The sequence below is a fragment of the Mustelus asterias genome, chromosome 2 (genome assembly GCF_964213995.1).
Source record: "Mustelus asterias chromosome 2, sMusAst1.hap1.1, whole genome shotgun sequence".
Classification (NCBI taxonomy): Eukaryota; Metazoa; Chordata; class Chondrichthyes; order Carcharhiniformes; family Triakidae; genus Mustelus; species Mustelus asterias.
Genome location: NC_135802.1, coordinates 12,709,002 through 12,724,950, shown reverse-complemented (window position 1 = coordinate 12,724,950; position 15,949 = coordinate 12,709,002). Strand labels below are relative to the sequence as shown.

General features: G+C 46.8%; 1 protein-coding gene and 1 pseudogene across 1 annotated transcript in view; both read right to left on the bottom strand.

Annotated features, from left to right (window-relative positions):
• zbtb47b (zinc finger and BTB domain containing 47b) overlaps positions 1–15,949 on the bottom strand; it is a 271,167-nt gene that overhangs the window by 244,825 nt on the left and 10,393 nt on the right. The gene's annotated exons all lie outside the window — the stretch shown is intronic.
• Positions 7,165–7,305, bottom strand: LOC144481503 (U2 spliceosomal RNA; annotated as a pseudogene).

Here is a 15,949-nt window from a genome sequence, read left to right as displayed (position 1 = left end):
TGCAAAAGTGTGACAAACATATTTACATTAGCCTGTGCGTCTGACAGACAGGAAGCGCCTGCAATCTCAGGTATTTATAATGCTTTGCAACTGTGATCGGGAGCAAACTGTACAAGAGGTGTTCATAGCCTAAAGGCATTTGTTCTATGCAACACTTTTGAAAGAAGAGGGACCGAGAGTGAACACACACAGACACTTTTTAAATTAAGTTTAAAGTTCATTAGTCACAAGTAGGTTTACATTAACACTGCAATGAAGTTACTGTGAAAATCCCCTATTCGCCACACTCTAATGCCTGCTTTCAGCATGGCCAACGCTAACCACTGTGCCACCCAACTAAAAAGGGCTTCTGGTATTTTCACATTCGCCCCAATAAACAGATCAAAAACTTGGAAATATATCGCCGTTTCTTTGCAGTCGCTGGGCCAAAATCCTGGAATTCCCTCCCTAATATAATTGCAGGTCAACCCACAGCACGTGGACTGCAGCGATTCGAGAAGGCAGCTCACCACCACCTTTCACCTTCACAGCGCCAGGCACCCGGGTTCGATTCCCGGCTTGGGTCACAGTCTGTGCGGACTCTGCACATTCTCCCCGTGTCTGCGTGGGTTTCCTCCGGGTGCTCCAGTTTCCTCCCACAGTCCGAAAGATGTGCTGGTTAGGTGCATTGGCCATGCTAAATTCTCCCTCAGTGTAACCCGAACAGGCGCTGGTGCGGCGCGACTGGGGGATTTTCACAGCAACTTTATTGCAGTGTTAATGTAAGCCTACTTGGGACACTAATAAATAAATTTCTCAAGGACAACTAGGGATGGGCAATAAATGCTGGCCAGCCAGCGATATCCATGTCCTACAAATGAATAAAAAAGATATACTTGAGATCGGTGCTCAAGCAAAAAGAATAGGCTTTTACTAGAGGTTAAATCAGTTGCTCTATTACTCCTAGAATCATACCGCATTATCACTCATTGGTTTCAGGAGACAAAAGGAATAGGTGGATGAATGAGAATTTTTTTAATGGGTCAATGACCTTGGCTAAAAATCTATGTATCGGGAAAGCTCTGCTTTCTGCTTTGCAGTAAAGTCTGTGGTTAACATTTAAAGAGGAGCTAGACTGTGTGGGCGTATGTAACCGTTACATTGCTGTAATGTACAGGTAATATATACACACACACATATACACTCCATCCAAGTAGGGACGGTGGGAGGCGATGGCCTAGTGATATTATTGCTAGACTATGAATCTAGAAACTCAACTCCCCCAAAATTTGGCATTGTTTAACCATCACTATTTCAACCTTAATGTGCGTGTTACGATCCAATTAGGGACCAGTAACGTTCTGTTTAACTTAGTGGATAACTAGGATTTCAAACTTTGTCTGAGAGAATAAATCCACAAGATTGCATGGTTTTAAGTAAACAAATTAAACTTTACTGTACAGTCAGAAAAATAAAAGCAATCGACAATGTGTAGCTTACACTAACATTCAAATTAATAAAAGGTAAATATGAACTAACAGGTGAACTGTGGTTTACACACCACACTGCACAATAAATGGCAGATGAGACAAGATGGGTCCCATGGATTTTTCAGCAACCTACCCAGATGTCAGTTACCACTGAGAGTCACAATATCTTGTTACTCTGCTCCCCTCAGAAGGCATTTTAATTTTAGAGATTTATAGCCTCTGAATTCTCTCAAAAGCCATTCTAACTTGGGCAGCTCACATCCAGATGGTTCAATCTCTTCTTCTGAGACTGCATGATTTACAAAGCTGCTCTCGTCTCTAATTACCTGCACACCTCCAACTTGTTTTGCTCACTGCTAGTCTCATTAAACTGGCACAGACCTCCAAAGTCCAGTCTCCTGCCTGCCCCTATCTTTAAATAGGTTTGCCCTAAGCTCTCGTGGCCTGGAGTCTGCTAATAGCTCCCAGGACTTCTCTGTGAGCTGCAAACCACACAAGATCCAAACTACAACTCTCAGCTGTATTGAACAGCTCCCAGGGTTTTCTGGAGCCCCAGCTGCCTGGAGGCTGCTAACCCCAGCAGCACCCTTTTGGTATAGCCGCTCCTCCCGCTCCACCCACCTCCATGACAACATAGCCTTGCAGGGTTCACCGAATGCTTTTAAAACAATTTTGCTGCCATTCCCAAAAGAAAATCCCTCTCTGGCCTGCACTTCTTTGCAAGCAGTGCAGACATGATGTCTTGGGTTCTCCAGCTGAGCAACTCCCCCTGCTGTTACATGGCTCTTACCTTTCTAACTGTCAACCCATTCAGCCAATATGACCCCAACCTTTATAAGTATAATAGACACCAAGCTGCTTTGGTTGCATTTATCCCATTTTCGACAGTTAAACTTTAATCGCCCCAGAACTAAAAATTACTTCTGAAATATTAGCCACAACTAGATATTTATCATGTGTTAGAGACCTCACTCACTCAACTAGGTTTATGTAAGTCATACTTTTTTTAAAGTTTATTCATTAGTGTCACAAGTAGGCTTACATTAACGCTGCAATGAAGTTACTGTGAAAATCCCCTAATCGCCACACTCCAGCACCTGTTCGGGTACACTGAGGGAGAATTTAGCACGGCCGATGCACCTAACCAGCACGTCTTTCGGACTGTGGGTGGAAACTGGAGCACCCGGAGGAAACTCACGCAGACACGGGAGAACGTGCAGACTCCACACAGACAGTGACACAAGCTGGGAATCGAACCCAGGTGCCTGGCACTGTGAGGCAGCAGTGCTAACCACTGTGCCATATGGTTAAGGAGCTAAGTTAGTGATTTATCCCTAGCTGCCTGGAATAGGTGGGTAAACATACCCCAATCCGCACAGTTCTAATATGGCTAATCTGGATTTGTCACAAGTAAAGTTTATTTATTAGTGTCACAAGTAAGGCTTATATTAATACTGCAATGAAGTTACTGTGAAATTCCCCTAGTCGCCACACTCTGGCGCCTGCTCGGGTCAATGCACCTAACCAGCACCTCTGTCGGACTGTGGGAGGAAACCAGAGCACCCGGAGGAAACCCACGCAGACACGGGGAGAATGTGCAGACTCTGCACAGACAGTGACCCAAGCCGGGAATCAAACCCAGGTCCCTGGCACTGAGAGGCTGCAGTGCTAACCACTGTGTCAGTGCCCTTTGTCTTCATATTTGGTTCCTTCACTATTTGACAAAAACTCTTTAGGCTTGTGAAATAATGAAGGGGTGGATTCCACAAGTGCTGGTGGCTATGGTTACACTTTGCATGTCAGCCTAGCCAGAGTGGGCTTATCGGAGACACGCGAGGGGAGATCAGGCTTCATAACCAAGCCTGAACCTATCGATATGCATTAAAGTAAACATTCTCCAGAAAGAGGTCGCTTTCGGATCAGGATCCGAGAGAAGCTGGGATTGTTCTCCCAAGAGCAGAGGAGGTTAAGGGGAAATTTAATACAGATGTTCAAAATTATGAAAAGATTTTGATAGAGTAAATGAGGAGAAGCCATTTCCGATGGCAGCGTGTCCAACAAGCAGGCGACGGAGAGTCAAAGCTAGTTGGCAAAAGAACGAGGGGAAAGTTAAGTTTTTTTAAAAAATCATAGCAAGTTATGATGGTCAGAAATTCATTCCCCAAAAGGCGCTGGAAGCAGATTCAATAGCAACTTTCCAAAGGGAATTAGATATTCTGGAGTAAAAATTGTAGGGATATGGGGAAAGTGGAGAGGAGTGGACCAATTCCCCTCTCAGTCATCATGACGGTCAGCCCCAATCTGAAGAACCCTCAGATTTACAACAGGGGCCATCGCAAATAAGTAAGAGCAGGAGGACATTTAGCCCCTCAAGCCTGCTCCACCATTCCATTAGATCATGGTGGATCATCTATCTGAACGCCATTTTCCCGCAGTATTCCTACATGCCTTGATGTCTTTACTATCCAGAAAGATATACATCTGTCTTGAACATAATCATAGTCAGTCAGAGAGATATACAACACGGATTCAGGCCCTTCAGCCCAACTCGTCCATGCCAACCAGGTTTCCTAATCTGAACTAGTCCCATTTGCCTGCGTTTGGCCCATATCCCTCTAAACCTTTCCCACCCATGTACCTGTCCAAATGTCTTTTAAATGTTGTAATTGTACCCGCCTCTACCACCTCCTCTGGCAGCTCATTCCATATACGCACCATCCTGTGTGAAAAAGCTGTCCCTCAGGTCCCTTTCAAATCTTTCTCCTCTCACCTTAAACCTATGCCCTCTAGTTTTGGAGTCCCCTACCCTGGGGAAAAGACTGAGCTTCCATGACCCTCTGGGGAGAAAATTCCTAAGATTCATTACCCTTGGAGTGAAGAAATTCCTCCTTATCTCGAGCCCCAAATGCCCTACCCCTTATTGAGACTGTCCTCCGATTTTAGATTCCTACCCACCGCCATCGAGCCCTTTGAGAATTTTGTACATTTCAATGAGATCACCTCTCATCGCTGGACTCCAAAGAATACAGGTCCAGTCTCCTCAAATCTCTCATCATAGGACAAACCTGCCACTCCAGGAATCAGTCCAGTGAACCTTCAGTGCACTCCCTCTATGACAAGTAGAATCATAAAAAAAAGTTACGGCACAGAAAGAGGCCATTGAGCCCACTGCATCTGCATTGGCCAAAAAATAAGTACACCTTTCCTTTGGTAAGGAGACCAAAGCTACACACAATGCAATCTCACCAAGGCCCTTATTAGCAAAGGGCCAGAGGACCAGCACAGTGGAAAATTGTAATGTATGTAACAGAGGCGCACACACACACACTCAGACATGGACACAGGCATAGACACTTTTAATTAAGATTCATTTCTTTCCCCCTCTGATTAAGCGAGGCACAAAAATAAAGCAAGATTATTAGTTAACTGGCTCCTTGCCAACACATTTATCGTGTTTTATATTTAAAGCAATATCATAAGGGCGAGAGAGTGAGCCAGGGGGTTAGCTCACACTAACTGAGCTAAAATCACAATGCCACACTGGCACAAAGTCAGTGCAGACTCATAGAACAGTACAGCACAGAACAGGCCCTTCGGCCCACGATGTTGTGCCTAGCTTTGTCTGAAACCCAGATCAAGCTATTTCCTCCCTATCATCCCGAAGTACTCCATGTGCCTATCCAATAGCTTCTTAAATGTTCCTAAAGTTTCTGACTCCACTATCCCTGCAGGCAGTCCATTCCACACCCCAACCACTCTCTGCGTAAAGAACCTACCTCTGATATCCTTCCTATATCTCCCACCACGAACCCTATAGTTATGCCCCCTAGTTACCGCTCCATTCACCCGAGGAAATAGTCTTTGAACGTTCACTCTATCTATCCCCCTCATCATCTTATAAACCTCTATCAAGTCTCCCCTCAACCTCCTCCGCTCCAAAGATAAAAGCCCAAGTTCCCTCAACCTTTCCTCATAAGACCTACTCTCCAAACCAGCATCCTGGTAAATCTCCTTTGCACTTTTTCCAGTGTCTCCACATCCTTCTTGTAGTGAGGTGACCAGAACTGCACACAATATTCCAAATGTGGTCTCACCAAGGTCCTGTACAGTTGCAGCATAACCCCATGGCTCTTAAACTCAAGCCCCCTGTTAATGAGCGCCAACATACTATAGGCCTTCTTCACGGCTCTATCCACTTGAGTGGCAACCTTCAGAGATCTATGGATATGAACCCCAAGATCTCTCTGTTCCTCCACATTCTTCAGAACCCGATCTTTGACCCTGTAATCCACATTTAAATTTGTCCTACCAAAATGAATCACCTCGCATTTGTCAGGGTTAAACTGCATTTGCCATTTTTCAGCCCAGCTCTGCATCCTATCTATATCTCTTTGCAGCCTACAACAGCCCTCCACCTCATCCACTACTCCACCAATATTGGTGTCATCAGCAAATTTACTGATCCACCCTTCAGCCCCCTCCTCCAAGTCATTTATAAAAATTACAAATAGCAGAGGACCAAGCACTGATCCCTGTGGCACTCCGCTGGTAACCGGTTTCCAGTCCGAAAACTTTCCATCCACCACCACCCTCTGTCTTCTGTTAGATAGCCAGTTACCTATCCAATCGGCCAAACTTCCCTCTATCCCACACATCCTTACTTTCTTCATAAGCCGACCGTGGGGGACTTTATCAAACGCCTTACTAAAATCCATGTATATGACATCAACTGCCCTACCTTCATCAACACACTTAGTTACCTCCTCAGAAAAATTCTATCAAATTTGTGAGGCAAGACTTGCCCTTCACAAATCCGTGCTGACTATCCCGGATTAAGCTGCATCTTTCTAAATGGTTGTAAATCCTATCCCTAAGGACCTTTTCCATCAACTTACCGACCACCGAAGAAAGACTAACCGGCCTATAATTACCAGGGTCATTTCTATTCCCTTTCTTAAACAGAGGAACAACATTCACCACTCTCCAGTCCTCTGGCACCACCCCCGTGGACAGTGAGGACGCAAAGATCAAAACCAAAGGCTCTGCTATCTTATCCCTTGACTCCCAAAGAATCCTAGGATATATTTCATCAGGCCCAGGGGACTTATCAACTTTCAGTTTATTCAAAATTGTTAGTATATCTTCCCTCCGAACATCTACTTCCTCCAGCCTATCAGCCTGTGACACCCTCTCTTCCTCAAAAACATGGCCCCTCTCCTTGGTGAACACCGAAGAAAAGTATTCATTCATCACCTCTCCTATCTCTTCTGACTCCATGCACAAATTCCCACTGCCGTCCTTGACCGGCCCCAGCCTCACCCTGGTCATTCTTTTATTCCTCACATAAGAGTAAAAAGCCTTGGGGTTTTCCTTGATCCGACCCGCCAAGGACTTCTCATGTCCCCTCCTAGCTCTCGATGGGCTGAATGGCCTCCTTCTGCACTGTAGGGATTCTATGACAAGAGGCACTCTCCGAGGTTTGGAAGGTACCATATTGGGATAGTGTAGAGGGAGCAATTTGTTTTTTTTTTGTTTTTATTCCAATTCAATCAAATCAAGTCCAATTCAGAATCTCAACAAGTTGAGACATTCCCGATCCAAGCTGACAAGACAGAGCTCTCACCTCCTGTCTTGGGCTTGATCTACATGATCCAAGCTGATTGGAGTAGGAATAGCTCCTCCTCCAAGGCTTGATTTTATTTGCATCTTAGCCAAAAGGCCGAGATGCCGCTTTTAAAAATTGCTTCCAATGAGGCTAAAAAGTATCCTAATGACTTCAACCAAGCACAACATGTCGATACTACACCTGATCTTAGCCAAAAGGCCGAGAAGCGATGATAGAGGGAGCAATATGAAGCACAAAACCGGGCCGTGCCTGATGCGGTCAACTGTCCTAAACAGGAAATGGCCTGCCCCTTTGTGCCAAAACAAAATGCTCTTTCAAATTATTCATTCGAATGTTACGCTCAAGGCGCTGGATAATGCTGAAATGAACAGGCAACGTTCAGTACACAACACCATTCTCTAGTCTGTCAGGGGCAGTATTAGCACCGATTAGACTCAAAATGGGTCCTACTATTCATCAATCACATCCTTGACCTTCAGCCTTAACTTGACAATTGGTGACGAGTGGTCAGCTGTTAGAAATGCTCCGTTTCGCTCCACACAGATGCTGCCACGCCTGCTGAGTTTATTCAGCATTTTCTACCTTTCACTTAAGTTTAAAGGTGATTTCTCCATCTCCCTATGGATGCTTTGGAGAGGGTACAGAAGAGGTTTACCGGGATGTTGCCTGGTTTGGAGGGTATTAGCTACGAGGAGGGGTTGGATAAACTCGGTTTGTTCTCACTGGAACGACAGAGGTTGAGGGGTGACCTGATAGAGGTTTACAAGATTATGAGTGGCATGGACAGAGTGGATCGTCAAATACTGTTTCCTCGGGTAGAAAAGTCAAGTACTCGGGGACATAGGTTTAAGGTGCGTGGGGAAAAGTTTAGAGGAGATGTGCGAGGCAAGTATTTTACATAGAGGATGGTGAATGTCTGGAACGCGCTGCCCGGGGAGGTGGTGGGAGCAGGTACGATAGCGGCATTTAAGGGGCACCCAGATGAATACATGAATAGGATGGGAACAGAAGGATACGGACTCGAAGTGCAGACGGTTTTAGTTCAGGCAGGCATCATGATTGGCGCAGGCTTGGAAGGGGCGAAGGGCCTGTTCCTGTGCTGTACTGTTCTTTGTTCGGTTCAATCCTTCCAGGAAGGAATGATTGCATTTCTGAGGAATTGTAGACACCTGCCATTTCTCCAAGATGTGATCCCTGTGGGCGCTGCTTCACACCGTGAGCAACTCGCTGCACAATCATCCCTGTAGCTCCACCTCACCTCGTTTTAACAGCAACTGTGGAAATCCCTGCAACCAGTCTGGTGTCTGATGAATCCGGGGAAAAGTGCGTTGGTCCAGAGACTGATGAGAAGGTGGAACTCGTCATCACAAGAGTTAGTTTCAGGTAAGGCCATTCACCTGCTTCGAGCATGGGAAGGGATTCACTCAATCATCCCGCCTGCTGCAACATCAGTGATGATGGGCAGAGAGGTACAAACCAGACATACACGCACGAGGATAAAAGGTGCGGAAAGGTTTACTGGTGGGATGAGAAGAGGAGTGGAAGGTGGCTTCTGCGGAGTGTAAATCAGCTGGCTCGTGCTGCGAGTTCTATGTAATTCTATGTTGAAGGGAGTAACGGACGGCACAGCGGTTAGCACTGCTGCCTCACAGCGCCAGGGACCCGGGTTCGATTCCCGGCTTGGGTCACTGTCTGTGTGGAGTTTGCACATTCTCCCCGTGTCTGCGTGGGTTTCCTCCGGGTGCTCCGGTTTCATATAAATACTGTGCCTATAAGAGCAGATCAAAGACTTGGAATTCGGTGAAGAGTAACTCACCTCCTGACCCCCCAAAGCCTTTCCACCATCTACAAGGCACAAGTCAGGAGTGTGATGGAATACTCCCCACTTGCCTGGATGGGTGCAGCTCCAACACTTGAGAAGCTTGATACCATCCAGGACAAAGCAGCCTTATTTGATCAGATTCCCATGCACAACCCTAAATATTCACTCCTACCACCACTGTCGCTCAGTGCACACGGCTGCCACTATCTCCAAGATGCACTGCAGCATCTCACCAAGCTTCCTTAGGCAGCACCTTCCAAACCTCTACCATCTAGAAGAGCAAGGGCAGCAGGTACCTGGGAACACCACCAGTTGGTAGCCTGTTCCAAGTCACTCACCATCCTGACTTGGAAATATATTGGCCGTTCCTTCACTGTAGCTGGGTCAAAATCCTGGAACTCCCTCCCTAACAGCACTGTGGGTGTACCTGGTGTTGTTAAAAGTCTTACGGTGTACCTGCACCACAGGGACTGCAGCGGGTTCAAGGCGGCAGCTCACCACCACCTTCTCAAGGGGCAATTAGAAATGGGAAACAAATACTAATCCAGCCACATTCCATGAACAAATAGAGATGAGTGTTTAAACCTCACCCATCCTGCTCCCAACAACACGTGCGCTTGTATGTTGTGGGTGTTACAGACAGAATGTGTGGGGTCCCTAACAGTCTCTAAACAGGATGTTCGTGTGTAAGGTGTGTTTATTTCATTGATTTTTCCCCAATTTAAAATCAATCCCTGCAACAGGGTTTTTTTTTGGCTATTTAAAAGATAAAGGTGGTTATTTATTATCACACACTTGTCCTGGATGGTATAAACGCAACATCTCAATCACGCGTCTCCGTCACATGATCACTCCAGCAAAGATTATAAACAAATGAAGTTAATGCCATTAATATAAAAATGGATTTTGTAACTCAGTGTCAGTCAATTCAGGCCTGCTATTCACAGAATCCTACAGTGCAGAAGAGGCCCTTTGGCCCATCGAGTCTGCACCGACACATGAAAAATGCCCTGACCTGCCCACCTAATCCCACTTGCCAGCACTTGGCCCATAGCCCTGAATGTTATGATGTGCCAAGTGCTCATCCAGGTACTTTTTAAAGGATTTGAGGCATCCCGCCTCCACCACCCTCCCAGGGAGCGCACTCCAAACCGTCACCACCCTCTGGGTGAACAAGGTTTTCTTCAACTCCCCCCTAAACCTCCTGCCCCTCACTTTTAACTTGTGTCCCCTTGTAACTGACCATTCAACTGAGGGGAACAGCTGTTCCCTATCCATCTTGTCCATGCCCCTCAATCTTGAACACCGCAATCAGGTCGCCCCTCAGTCTTCTCTGCTCCAGAGAAAACAACCCAAGCCTATCCAACTTCTCTTCATTATTTAAATGTTCCATCCCAGGCAGCATCCTGGCGAATCTCCTCTGCACCCCCTCCAGTGCGCTCAAGTCCTTCCTATAATGTGGCGACCAGAACTGCACACAGTACCCCAGCAGCGTGGTGGCACAGTGGTTAGCACTGCTGCCTCACAATGCCTGGTTTGATTCCCAGCTTGGTTACTGTCTGTGTGGAGTCTGCACGTTCTCCCAGTGTCTGCATGGGTTTCCTCCGCGTGCTCCGGTTTCCTCCCACAGTCTGAAAGACGTGCTGGTTAGGGTGCATTGACCCAAACAGGCGCCAGAGTGTGGCGACTAGGGGAATTTCACAGTAACTTCATTGCAGTGTTAATGTAAGCTTTACTTGTGACTAATAAATAAACTAACCAATAAAAGCTGTGGCCTCACCAAAGTTCTATACTCCATCATGACCTCTACTTTTGTAATTTATACCCAGATTGATAAAGGCAAGTGTGCCATACGCTTTTTCACCACCCTATTAACCTGCCTTTCCGCCTTCAGAAATCTATAGACAAATACGCCAAGGTCTTTTTGTTCTTCGGAACTTCCCAGTGTCAGACCTTTCACAGTATACTTCCTTGTCAAATTACTCCTTCCAAAGCGCATCACCTCACACTTTTCAGGGTTAAATTCCATCTGCCACTTATCCGCCCATTTGACCACCTCATCTATATCTTCCTGCAACCCAAGGCACTCAACCTCACTGTTAACCATCCGGCCAATCCTGTTTTCGAGTTGATAGTTTAGTTATAGCAAAGGTTTTCTAGCAACAAGTGATCCTCATGAGGCCGTGAAGCTTCTTGTAGACGAATAGCCAGGAAATAGGTTCTTGGGTGGACTTGGAAGCTGGAACAAGTACTTTGGCTGCATTGGTAGACGTTCAGCTATGGTGGTCAGCTCCTTCCCCGCTGGACGTGCTTTCTTCAGGATATTTTAAACTGTCATCCCCAAAAGCTACTTTCAGTCACATGACGACAGGGTTCACATTTCTGGGGGTGCAGACCACCACAATACAATCGGCCATTCGTTCCCATCTGTGCCCCCAAATCGAGCTCAAATATTCCCTCGTGGTCAATGTGGCGCTCGGAGGCCAACAGTCCAGCAATCCCATATTCCTCAGACGCTGGTCCACCCTTAAACGATGAGATGTTTGAACTTCACCTGGTTGTGAAGCTCCCGTATTCAGGTTCATGTTTTAACTACATTTTGGTCACAGAATCAAGAGCTGTCCACAGATTAAATGACCGTCGTCACATGTTAAACTGCAGCCCCACTTTCATAGAACACTGCAGTGCAGAAGGAGACCATTCGGCCCATCGAGTCTGCACCAACTACAGTCCCACCCAGGCCCTATCCCCATAACCCCATGCATTTACCCTAGCTAATCCCCTGACACTAAGGGGCAATTTAACATGGCCAATCAACGTAACCCGCTCATCTTTTGGAGTGTGGGAGGAAACTGGAGCACCCGGAGGAAACCCATGCAGACACGGGGAGAATGTGCAGACTCCGCACAGACAGTGACCCGAGCCGGGAATCGAACCCGGGTCCCTGACGCTGTGAGGCAGCAGTGCGAACCACTGTGCCGCCTTTAATAGGGTTTATGCAAAGCATGATTTTAGAGCCTGTAATATCCAATATCTTCACGCTTGTACCGAGTGTGACAAGAGCAGGAGCAGGCAAGCCTCGGCCAGTCAGTAATGAGAAATTGTAACCAGTGTGTCGAGAGCTAATCTGTGAGCAGACACTCATCAATCCTACAGCACCAAGTTAAACCTCACTAAAAGGTTAACTGCTGATTGGGGGAACCTTGTTCCACGGAAATTAGTCGCTGCTGGAACAAGAAGATCCAGCTAACGAGGGCTTCAGTTATTCGGCGCACATGTGGAAAGGCACTGCATAAAGCATAGGCTTTTCTTATTTATTTAAAGTGTGTATTTATAGACATGAACTTTACCCCAGTACAGATAGAATAACCGTTACGGGCAAGCTCGAATCACTCGCCTAACTGCTGCTTACGGGATCTTGCTGCGCACAAAAGCGGTAGTTTAAATTTTACTTATAGAACATAGAACAGTACAGCACAGAACAGGCCCTTCGGCCCATGATGTTGTGCCGAGCTTTATCTGAAACCAAGATCAAGCTATCCCACTCCCTATCATCCTGGTGTGCTCCATGTGCCTATCCAATAACCGCTTAAATGTTTCTAAAGTGTCTGACTCCACTATCACTGCAGGCAGTCCATTCCACACCCCAACCACTCTCTGCGTAAAGAACCTACCTCTGATATCCGTCCTGTATCTCCCACCACGAACCCTATAGTTATGCCCCCTTGTAATAGCTCCATCCACCCGAGGAAATAGTCTTTGAACGTTCACTCTATCTATCCCCTTCATCATTTTATACACCTCTATTAAGTCTCCCCTCAGCCTCCTCCGCTCCAGAGAGAACAGCCCTAGCTCCCTCAACCTTTCCTCATATGACCTACCCTCCAAACCAGGCAGCATCCTGGTAAATCTCCTCTGCACTCTTTCCAGCGCTTCCACATCCTTCTTATAGTGAGGTGACCAGAACTGCACACAATATTCCAAATGTGGTCTCACCAAGGTCCTGTACAGTTGCAGCATAACCCCACGGCTCTTAAACTCCAACCCCCTGTTAATAAAAGCTAACACACTATAGGCCTTCTTCACAGCTCTATCCACTTGACTGGCAACCTTTAGAGATCTGTGGATATGGACCCCAAGATCTCTCTGTTCCTCCAGTCTTCAGAACCCTACCTTTGACCCTGTAATCCACATTTAAATTTGTCCTACCAAAATGAATCACCTCACATTTATCAGGGTTAAACTCCATTTGCCATTTTTCAGCCCAGCTTTGCATCCTATCTATGTCTCTTTGCAGCCTACAACAGCCCTCCACCTCATCCACTACTCCACCAATCTTGGTGTCATCAGCAAATTTACTGATCCACCCTTCAGCCCCCTCCTCTAAGTCATTAATAAAAATCACAAAGAGCAGAGGACCAAGCACTGATCCCTGCGGCACACCGCTAGCAACCTGCCTCCAATCCGAAAATTTTCCATCGACCACCACCCTCTGTCTTCGGTCAGACAGCCAGTTACCTATCCAATCGGCCAACTTTCCCTCTATCCCACACCTCCTCACTTTCATCATAAGCCGACCATGGGGGACCTTATCAAACGCCTTACTAAAATCCATGTATATGACATCAACTGCCCTACCTTCATCAACACACTTAGTTACCTCCTCAAAAAATTCAATCAAATTTGTGAGGCACGACTTGCCCTTCACGAATCCGTGCTGACTATCTCGGATTAATCCGCATCTTTCTAAATGGTCGTAAATCCCATCCCTAAGGACCCTTTCCATCAATTTACCAACCACCGAAGTAAGACTAACCGGTCTATAATTACCAGGGTCATTTCTATTCCCTTTCTTAAACAGAGGAACAACATTCGCCATTCTCCAGTCCTCTGGCACCAGCCCCGTGGACAGCGAGGACCCAAAGATCAACGCCAAAGGCTCTGCAATCTCATCCCTTGCCTCCCACAGAATCCTAGGATACATTTCATCAGGCCCAGGGGACTTATCGACCTTCAGTTTATTCAAAACTGCCAAGACATCCTCCCTCCGAACATCTATTTCCTCCAGCCTATTAGCCTGTAACACCTTCTCTTCCTCAAAAACATGGCCCCTCTCCTTGGTGAACACTGAAGAAAAGTATTCATTCATCACCTCGCCTATCTCTACTGACTCCATACACAAGTTCCCACTACTGTCCTTGACCGGCCCTAACCTCACCCTGGTCATTCTTTTATTCCTCACATAAGAGTAAAAAGCCTTGGGGTTTTCCTTGATCCGACCCGCCAAGGACTTCTCATGTCCCCTCCTAGCTCTCCTAAGCCCCTTTTTCAGCTCATTCCTTGCTAACTTGTAACCCTCAATCGAGCCATCTGAACCTTGTTTCCTCATCCCTACATAAGCTTCCCTCTTCCTTTTCACAAGACATTCCACCTCTTTTGTGAACCATGGTTCCCTCACTCGGCCATTTCCTCCCTGCCTGACAGGAACATACCTATCAAGGACATCCAGTATTTGTTCCTTGAAAAAGTTCCACTTTTCATTAGTTCCTTTCTCTGACAGTTTCTGTTCCCAACTTATGCCCCCTAATTCTTGCCCAATCGCATCATAATTACCCCTCCCCCAATTGTAAACCTTGCCCTGCCGTACGGCCCTACCCCTCTCCATTGCAATAACAAAAGACACCGAATTGTGGTCACTATCTCCAAATTGCTCTCCCACAACCAAATCTAACACTTGGCCCGGTTCATTTCCCAGTACCAAATCCAATGTGGCCTCACCTCTAGTCGGCCCATCCACATATTGTGTCAGGAAACCCTCCCGCACACACTGCACAAAAACTGCCCCATCCAAACTATTTGACCTACAAAGGTTCCAATCAATATTTGGAAAGTTAAAGTCCCCCATGACAACTACCCTGTGACCCCCACACATATCCATAATCTGCTTAGCAATTTCTTCCTCCACATCTCTATTACTATTTGGGGGCCTATAGTAAACTCCTAGCAACGTGACCGCTCCTTTCCTATTTCTAACTTCAGCCCATATTACCTCAGTGTGCAGATCCCCCACGAAGTGCCTTTCCGCAGCCGTTAAACTATCCTTGATTAACAATGCCACTCCTCCACCTCTTTTACCAGCTTCCCTACACTTAGTGAAACATCTATACCCCGGAACGTCCAACAACCATTCCTGTCCTTGTTCTACCCACGTCTCCGTAATGGCCACAACATCGTAGTCCCAAGTACCAATCCACGCCCCAAGTTCATCTACCTTGTTCCGGATGCTCCTTGCATTGAAGTAGACACACTTCAACCCACCTTCCTGTCTACCAGTACCCACCCTTGACCCTGATACCTTCCCCAATACCTCACCACCCTCACTGACTTCTGGACTACAACTCCCTTTCCCACTCCCCTGACAAATTAGTTTAAACCCCCCTGAAGAGCCGTAACAAATTTCCCTCCGAGGATATTGGTGCCCCTCTGGTTCAGGTGCACCCCGTCCTGTTTGTACAGGTCCCACCTTCCCCAGAACGTGTTCCAATTATCCACGTATCTGAAACCCTCCCTCCTACACCATCCCTGCAACCACATATTTAACTGCACTCTCTCCCTGTTCCTCAACTCGCTATCACGTGGTACCGGCAACGTACCAGAGATGACCACATGTTTCGTCTTGGCTCTCAGCTTCCAGCCCAGCTCCAGAAATTCCTGTTTTAAATCCCCGTCCCTTCTCTTACCTATGTCATTGGTACCAATGTGCACCACGACTTGTGACTGTTTCCCCTCCCCCTTCAGAATCTGGAAAACACGGTCTGAGACATCACGGACCTTGGCATCCGGTAGGCAACATACCATCCGTGAGTCTCTTTTGCTGCCACAGAACCTCCTATCTATCCCTCTAACTAACGAGTCCCCAATAACTATCGCCCTCCCGCTCTCCCCCTTTCCCTCCCGAGCCACAGAGACGGACACAGTGCTGGAGATCCTCTCACTGCGGCTCCCCACTGGTATGTCATCCCCCTCAACCGT